Source organism: Pelobates fuscus, chromosome 12, assembly GCF_036172605.1.
Source record: "Pelobates fuscus isolate aPelFus1 chromosome 12, aPelFus1.pri, whole genome shotgun sequence".
NCBI classification, from domain to species: domain Eukaryota; kingdom Metazoa; phylum Chordata; class Amphibia; order Anura; family Pelobatidae; genus Pelobates; species Pelobates fuscus.
The window spans coordinates 125,292,931-125,301,813 of NC_086328.1; the positions used below are offsets into that span (position 1 = coordinate 125,292,931).

Below are 8,883 nucleotides of genomic sequence, written 5' to 3' on the forward strand. Positions count from 1 at the left end.
CTACTCGAGTTAGCAGCACAGGAACAAGCAGCGGACAGGAGAAGGGCACAGTCAAAGTGGAGCTTAGTAGGCTAGAGTTAATATTCTAAATTGAATCCCATGGGTCACAGAAAGTCAGTGTAACAATTGAAAGAGGGGTGACATACAGGGGGAAAGACATGAGTGCCTGGCAGCAGCATTCATTATGGACTCTAGGGAGGCAGTATGGCATCTGGAGAGAGGAACAGTAGTCGATGCAAGAAATTACAAGAGTGTGAACAAGTTCCTTAGTAGCATCTAGCGCAGGGGTAGGCAACCTTCGGCTCTACAGATGTTTTGGACTACATCTCCCATAATGCTTTTACAGCCATATTGCTGGCAAAGCATCAAGGGAGATGTAGTCCACAACATCTGTAGAGCCGAAGGTTGCCTACCCCTGATCTAGCGTAAGAAATGGGCTTCCAGAAATGTTACCTCTGCATAAGGCTATGGCTGAAAGACTGGTCAGCACAGAGCAATTGGTGAATCTTTATGAATGTTGCTGTTTGGGGCACAATCCGTAAGAGAGAGTCTGGGATTACACCAGGGTGGGCAAACGTTCGTGGCATGGAACCAACTTTCTTCATAGTCTGTTTTGTTTTTAAACAGAAGGGGCCATGCTAGCAAGATTTACTAGTAAAACACTATTTTTGAATGTAAGTCTTTATTGTCAGTATTCCGTTAAACACCAAGCATGGTTAAAGTGATCCAATAATGATGTATTTGACCCTCTTATCCTGTGCAACCATGTACTCACCAGAGGTCCACCTGCGCTCTTCCCATTGACTTCATTTATTTATTCTAATTGGGGACATATCCCCAAGCAGGGCAGACATCCTCTGTGACACTGACACGCCAGCCATCACCAACAGAGTTCACTAGGAAGCTCAGGAAAGTAGCCCCATCTGTGGGAGATATCTTCTGGTCTACCTGTCTCTCAATTCTTCAAAAAGTTGATGCCGAAGAATTGATTGCCAGCTAGGAGAAAGACTAATTTTTAAATAGGTTTTTCTCCCAACCTATATATTTGATAGCAAATCTGGTAGCTCAATGTACGACACATTTTTATGCTCTTTAACAAGAGTTTTACGTTATAACAGACATAACAGCTACCTGTTAACAGCATGGAACACACAGTGGGCAGAATCCCTGGGATACAAATGGATTCACAAAACGTTGTATATTTTTTTATTAGTCGTCCAGACAATACCAGTATTAGCTGTGTGCAGTACCTCCCACTCTGTTATTTTCAGCTAACAATCCATAGGGCCCATATGCGGGTTTTCCACTGTTCATTTGACATATATAATAAAGTGACTTCATTCGATCCACAGCCAAGCTGCAGACAGTCAGATAAATAGTAAGTACACGTCTCTCTATTTTGTGTCGGTCTTGGTGTCTTCGTCAATTGAAGGCTGCTATGCTTAGATTATCCTTGTTATAAACCGTGTAGCTTCTTTATGCCTTATACTGTTTAGATAAAGGTGACATTTTTCTGACACACCAAATTAGTTTCCATTTTACAGACAGAGATAGACTACCACATGGGTTCAGTTACTGATTCCGTTTAGCAAGAGATGTAACAAATTGACTAAGTTTGAACTCAATGAAGGTTAGTTATTATTATTATTTTATTTTATTATTTATATAGCGCCAACAAATTCCGTAGCGCTGTACAATGGGTGGACTAACAGACACATAATCAGACCACTGGACGTACAGGAACAGAGGGGGTTGAGGGCCCTGCTCAATGAGCTTACATGCTAGAGGGAGTGGGGTATAGTGACACAAACGGGTTAAAGTAGGGGAATTAAGTAGTTTGTTAGAGAAGGGTTTATTGAGTGCTTGGTAGGTCATTTTTGACAGTTGCAGGAAAGGAGTCATGGGGTGGGGGATGAGAAGCCTGCTGACAGTTTAATTGATACGCTTTAACGAAGAAGTGAGTTTTCAAAGATTTTTTGAAGGAGTGGAGGCTGGGTGAAAGTCTGATTGAGGAGGGAAGGGAGTTCCACAGAATAGGTGCAGCCCTAGAGAAGTCTTGAAGGCGAGCGTCAGAGGTGGGGATCCGGGCAGAGGATAGGCGTAGGTCTTGGGATGAGCGCAGGGGTCTCGATGGGACATACTTGTGTATGAGGGAGGATAGGTATGTTGGAGCAGCATTATGTAGGGATTTGTAAGCAAGTGCCAGAATTTTGAATTGGGCCCTATATCTAACTGGAAGCCAGTGCAGGGACTGACAGAGCGTGGAGGCGTGGGAGGTGCGACCGGACAGGAAAATAAGCCTCGCAGCCGCATTCATTACAGATTGCAGCGGTGCAAGCTGGGAACATGTAAGACCGGTCAGAAGGGGATTGCAGTAGTCGAGGCGAGAGAGAACAACAGCATGAACCAATATCTTAGCCGCGTCTGGCGTTAGATATGGGCGGATGCGCGCTATGTTCTTGAGTTGGAAGCGACAGGATTTGACTATCGATTGGACATGGGGAATAAAAGAGAGGTCCGAATCGAAAAGAACCCCTAGGCAGCGAGCCTGCGAGGTAGAGGTGATAGTAGCGCCGTTGACTTGGATGGAGACAACAGGAGTAGCAGCACTTGAGGGAGGAAAAACTAGAAGTTCTGTTTTGGACAGGTTGAGTTTAAGGAAGTGAGCAGCCATCCAGTTGGAAATAGCAGAGAGGCAGTCAGAAACACGAGTCAAGGTGGGCGGAGAGAGATCAGGGGAGGACAGGTAGATTTGCGTATCATCTGCATATAAATGATATTGGAAACCAAAGGAGCTGATGAGTTTACCAAGGGAGGCAGTATAGATGGAGAACAATAGGGGTCCGAGGACAGATCCTTGGGGGACGCCGACAGAGAGGGGTTGGTGAGAAGAGGCAGAACCAGAGAAAGAAACACTGAAAGAGCGCTGGGAGAGGTAGGAGGAGCACCAGGAGAGAGCAGTATCCCGTAGACCAAAGTTACGAAGAATGTGAAGAAGCTGTTGATGATCAACAGTGTCAAATGCGGCAGAAAGATCAAGGAGGATTAGGATAGAGTATTGGCCGTGAGATTTAGCAGCAATTAAGTCGTTGGATACTTTGGTCACAGCAGTTTCGACAGAGTGACCAGCGCGGAATCCAGACTGAAGGGGGTCAAGCAGAGAGTTGGATTCGAGAAAGTCTGTCAATCTGGCGTACACAACTCTCTCGAGGATCTTGGAGGCAAATGGGAGTAGTGAGATAGGGCGGTAGTTGGATGGGGAGTTGGGATCAAGGTTGGGCTTTTTCAGAATCGGGGTTACGGTTGCATGTTTGAAGGGTGAGGGAAATGTGCCAGAGGAAAGGGAGAGATTGAAAATGCTAGCGAGAGGAAGAGCAAGAAAGGGAGACAAAGTGCGGATGAGATGCGAGGGAATAGGATCGAGAGAGCAGGTGGTGGGGCGGGAGGACAGGAGCAGTGCAGAAACCTCTTGTGCTGTAGCAGGTGCAAATGTGCATAGGGTGGCAGGGGGAGTGGGGTTGGGTGATATAATGATAGGGGAAGGAGAGAGATTAGAGATCTCTTTCCTGATTGTAGAGATCTTCTCAGTGAAATGAGATGCAAAGTTTGTGGCGGACAAGGTGGTGGAAGGAGGGGTAGTCACAGGGCGAAGAAGAGCATCAAAAGTGTGAAACAGGTGTTTGGGTTGATGGGACAGTGTGCTTATGAGGGTTTTGAAGTAGTTTACTTTTGCAGAGGAAAGAGCCATGCTGTAGGAGCGCAGCATAAATTTATAGTGGACAAAGTCAGATGCAGAGTGAGACTTTCTCCAGCAGCGTTCAGCAGTTCTGGAACATTTTTGGAGGTAACGGGTCAGCTTAGTGTGCCAGGGTTGTAGTTGGGGGCGCTTGCTGCGTTTAACTGTAGGAGGTGCCATGATGTCAAGTTGAGAGGAGAGAGTGGAGTTGTAGAGTGAGGTTGCAGAGTTAGGGCAGTTGAGATTTGAGATGGGTAAAAGGAGTGTTTGGAGTGTGGTGGAGAAGTGCTGGAGATCGAGGGAGTTGAGGTTTCTGCGAGGTTGGAGAGTTGAAGGTGTAGAGATTTTGGTATGAGGTATGCAGATGTTAAATGTTAGCAGATGGTGGTCAGACAAAGGAAATGGATCAGTGGAGAGATCAGAGGTGGTACAGAGATTGGTGAAGATGAGGTCAAGAGTGTTTCCTGCGGTGTGAGTTGCGGAGGAGGAAATCTGTGTGAGTCCAAAGGAGGAGGTTACAGAGAGCAGACGGGAGGCATCAGGGCAGTTGAGCTTGTTGATAGGGATACTGAAGTCCCCAAGTACAGTTAGTGTGACTATTACCAGCACATGTGGGTGTTTGGTATGTAAGTAATCTAGAAATTCCTGGAAAAGCATCATACCCCAAATTTGCCCCCCAGACAACACTAAAGCAGTTAAAAGGGTGGACGATCTGAAATGCAGCATTGTTGCTAATGACACAGGTCAAAATGTGAATGTTTGTGTTGACAGGGCTGCACTAACGAAAACCAGACCATTTCACTCAACAACTCAGAACAAGTGGTCAAATCAGGAGCCTGAAACACAACTTGGAAAAAGCTAGGAAAATTTTACTAACTATTAAACAGCTCTATAGTATATATAACAAACAAACAAATAAACACACACACACACACACACACACACAATATGGACAAAAGTATTGGGACATACCTCTTAATACTGAACTCGGCTGTTTTAAATCAGACCCACTGCCATAGGTGTATAAAATAAAGCACCTCATAGCCATGCATTCTACATTTACAAACATTTGTGAAACAAATGGGTCGTTCTGAAGAGCTCAATAAATTCAAGCGTGGGACTGTGATAGATGCCACCTTTGTAATACGTCATTTTGTGAAATTTCATCCCTGTTAGAAATTCAACTGTGAGTGGTATTATTGGAAAGTGGAAGCATTTAGCTAACTCAGCCACGAAGCAGAAGACCTTGTAAAGTCACAGAGTGGGGTCACCGAGTACTGAGTTGCCAACGCTCTGCTGATTCCATGGCTGAAGAAGAGTTCTAAACTTCCACTGGCATCAACATCAGCACAAAAACTGTGCGTTTGGAGCTTCATTGAATGGGTTTCCATGGCCGAGCAGCTGCACACAAGCACAATGCCAGGCGTCAGATTACGTGGCATAAAGGATGCTGCTACTGTACTCTGGAGCAGTGAAAACATGTTCTGTGAAGTGACAAATCACACTCCTCTGTTTGGCAACCTAATATGCAAATCTGGGGTTGGCACATGCCAGAAGAACGTTCTCTGCCTGACTGCCTTCTACCAACTGTTTAGTGGAGGTGTATAATGGTATCGGGCTGTTTTTCAGCGTTTGGGCTAGGCCCCTTACTTTCAGTGAAGGGAAATCTTAAAGTTTCAGCATACCAAGACATTTTGGACATTGCTCTACTTCCAACTTTGTGGCAACTGTTTGGGGAAGGCCCTTTTCTATTCTGACATAGTGCACTAAGCAAGGTCCATAAAGACATGGGCAAATATTTCCACAGAAACACTCCAAACTCTTGTGAGAAGCCTTCTCAAAATAGTTAAAGCGGTTATAGCTACAAAGGGGGGGACCAAATAAAAATTAATGTCTATGTGTCTAGAATGAGAGGTCATCCCTTCCCTGCTCCGCTGGACTCTCACCCAGTCTCCATTCCTTCAACAACAACAAAACAAATCATTCAAAACACACTTCTTTAGGAAAGTGTATAAAATAATCAGTTAATGGCTGTCCCTCGCTGCACCTTGCTTCCGTTCCTGCAACGGTCATAAAAAGAACAAGCACCAAGACCTCAGTGAAAACTATTCTACCAGCCTACTTTTCAACCATACCCTTGCCTCTTTAGTCACTATACCCCACTCCACCTAGCAGGTAAGCTCATTTGAGCAGGGCCCTCAATCCACCCATCGTACAGCAATGCAGGATTTTTTGGCACTTTATAAATAATAATAGTTCCTGTTGGGGTAATAGTCAGGTATCCCAATACTCTGGTCCATATGCTGTGTAGAATAGATTATATATATATATATATATATATATATATATATAGTATAATTTTTCACTAAACTCCGAATTTGGGTGCACGTTTGGGTGCGCGTGAGCACGCACGCCATTACAAGTTAGGGGGCGTGTGTCTTACTTATCTTCGGGTTCTTAAATGGGAAGTACCATTTTTTACAATTGAACTAGCACTCTATTTATATATATTTAATTACTGCCCTATTAGGTTCCCTAGCCTATCAACTGTCACTTAGCCCTATGTATACCTCCCTCTTTCATCACTTCCTTGCCCGGTCATGGTCTTTTGTAGCCCGAGAGTGCGTTTTGTTGGTTTGACTTTTCTGGTATCTGACTTTGGCTTGTTTCCTGGTTATCCTTCTGGCACTCTCATTCTTGAACCTTGGCTTTGGTTTTTCTTCGGTCTCCAATCCTGACCTTGGCTCGTCTGACCATTCTGTTCTCATCTCTGTACTTTCACATGTTAGAGGGACTAGACAGCCACTAGGGGAGGACTTAACCCTGCAAGTTAATTATTGCAGTTTATGAAAACTGCAATAATTACAGTTGCAGGGTTAAGGGTAGTGCGAGTTGGCACCCAGACCACTCCAATGAGCAGAAGTGGTCTGGGTGCCTGGAGTATCCCTTTAAGTCCGACCACTCCAAGGACCAGTAATAGGTCTGGCTTTGTGTATCTATTGAGCCCCTTAGTTTGCGTGTTGGGAAGATTGACCTTGACAGATGCAAGGAGACTTTAGGCGCATTTCCTCTTCTTTTTGCCAAACTCTTTTCAAGACGTTTGACTAAAACCATGGGGTGTCTACCCTCTCTGCTATGGAAGTTATAATCAGGAAGTTTTACTTCCTCATTATCCACTGAAAAGATTTGTTTGGGTCAGCAAGATTTGGCCATTGTCAAATAGCTGGTAATGGCCAGATAGACACAGACAACCTAATTTAGCAAAACTTACTACATAAATAAAAACAACCATACAAGCAAAATATTATTATTATTAAATAAACCCTGGCATATATAGCTGTATCCTAGTGTGCGTGGGTGCCTGGTTAGGTTGATTGTTAGCCTTGTAAACATTTGGCTAAAAACACCCAAAAACTCAACAACTCCGCTATTTCTCTACATTTTGCAAGTCATCCACAAACCACAACTAATTATTCAAAGAACAAATATCATTGTCTAGAACCGTTGCACATACTACGTCAGCAACACTAAAGTCAATGGATTACATACAGGAAGACAGAAGCTTGTTTGTTTTTACAGAACATTTGTATAAAAATAGAACAAAGTAGGGGAACCGGGGGGGTTGAATTCCTCCAGTGATGCTGTACATGTGCACCTCTAATGCACACATTTTCTGCATCATAAGATTGAGGATTTACCTTATATGACAGAACATGCTTGGAAAGCCTTGCATGTGACATAATTAAAACAAAAACATAGCATGACCCATAGTTATATTTTGACATGACAGCTATAATCAGAAAAAAACATGTTTTTATTTTTTAAAGATTTTCAGGTTTTTAAACTTTTGAGATACGATGTTATACTAAAGAATTTGTATCAACATTTCATTATATATAGAGCATCAGCTAGCCTCACACCAGGGTTTATTCAATAAACAGTGAATTGTAGCTAAATAAAAACTGAAATGAAACCTTTAGCTAGGTTGGAGAATTTCCCACGTCATTTAGTTTAACCCAAATGTTGCCATTTAAGATTTCAATTCATTACGGTCAGAGTTACTCACCATTACATCGCGAGGGTAAAATTAAATTACACTGCACGCAAGACAGGGAAAGTGAATTAAAACTAAAACTGGAAAGAGTTAATAAATAGAACATCTCATGGCTAACCTTTCGTTATCTATCCCCACCTTCTCTAGACTGTAAGCTCCTTTGAGCGGGGTCCTCATCTACCTATTGTTCCTGTGACATTTCGTATTGTTCTAATTTACAGTGAAATTTCCCCCTTTTATAATATTGTAAAGCGCCGCGGAATAAGTTGGCGCTATCTAAATGCTAGAAAAAAATAATATCAATACCGCGTGCATAAATCTCACAATTGACAATTCCTCTTTAACTGATCAGCATGATTCACCAAATCGCAATGGTACTCTGTATAAACTATCTTAAGGGGCTAGATCAGGGGTTGGCAACCTTGGGCACTCCAGATGTTGTGAACTACATCTCCCATGATGCTTTTACAGCCAGAATGCTGGCAAAGCATTATTGGGAGATATAGTCCAAAACATCTGGAGTGCCTAAGCTTGCCAACCCCTGGGCTACATCTCCCCTCACTGGAAGAGCCCTTCTTACCTTTAGCATCATTCTGGTTTTATTGTACGGTCTTTATATTGTACAGCGCTGCGGAATATGTTGGTGCTTCATAAATGCCAGTAACAAATAAATACATAAAGTGCTGAGCTATTCACTATGATAATATTGTAAAACGCTGCGGAATAAATTGATGCTATATAAATAATAATAATAATAATAATAACAAGTGAATTAAAACCCAAAAGGCAGCATTCAGGCTAAAATAATCAGACTCAGAGTTGGATTGCTTTGGCCTCAGATTTGCAGCAATTCGTGGTTTGGAGAATAATCTCCATAATATTAATATATATAATATCCAGCCATTGGGGGAGGGGGACATGTCAAACTGCTGCACACTGCATGACGTCACAGGTCAGATTCTGCGCTGTGACGTCACACCACGTCACGCTCCCTTTCTCTCACCTCGCGGGGGGGACGCGGCTCCCGGTGCTCTGTGTGAAGCCTGTCTATCTAGAGCTCCACTGCCGTCCGCTCAGCTCCTCCCGAAAGCTC

At 43.4% G+C, this 8,883-nt stretch overlaps 1 protein-coding gene across 1 annotated transcript in view; it reads right to left on the reverse strand.

Moving 5' to 3' along the window:
• The window catches only part of ARHGAP1 (Rho GTPase activating protein 1), a 34,457-nt gene extending 25,575 nt beyond the window's left edge, over positions 1–8,882 (reverse strand). The window contains exon 1 of the mRNA XM_063438368.1: positions 8,794–8,882. The gene's annotated coding sequence lies outside the window, so the exon portion shown is untranslated. The remainder of the gene's footprint in view (positions 1–8,793) is intronic.
• Between the last annotated feature and the right edge of the window lies 1 nt (position 8,883).